Source organism: Colias philodice, chromosome 3, assembly GCF_061535455.1.
Source record: "Colias philodice isolate Cphi_HAF_F1 chromosome 3, ilColPhil1 Martin Lab GWU primary, whole genome shotgun sequence".
NCBI lineage: Eukaryota > Metazoa > Arthropoda > Insecta > Lepidoptera > Pieridae > Colias > Colias philodice.
In genome coordinates this window covers 12743520-12743835 of record NC_143088.1, presented here as the reverse complement: position 1 = coordinate 12743835, position 316 = coordinate 12743520, and positions in this window count along the sequence as shown.

Genomic DNA, 316 nt, shown 5'->3' with positions numbered 1-316 from the left:
TAACATTCATGTATTATTTTACATCTGAATTCTGTAGACGTTCTTGGCTTTTGCACAATAAACATAAATATTGCTACATATCCTTCGTTTACATAAAATTTGTAATTTTCAGGGATCAAAAAAGTTTAATTATGAATCAATTCTAAATACGTTATGTTTTATATTTAAAACAATCAACTATTTACAAAAGCTTTGACTAAACAAGGATTTGAATCAGCGCTAGTATCCCAAGCTCAATCTACGTATATTTAGACCATCTGCGTCGCATTCCTATGTATTTCAGTATTAGAATCGCGCAGGGACAGTTTGGAATGAA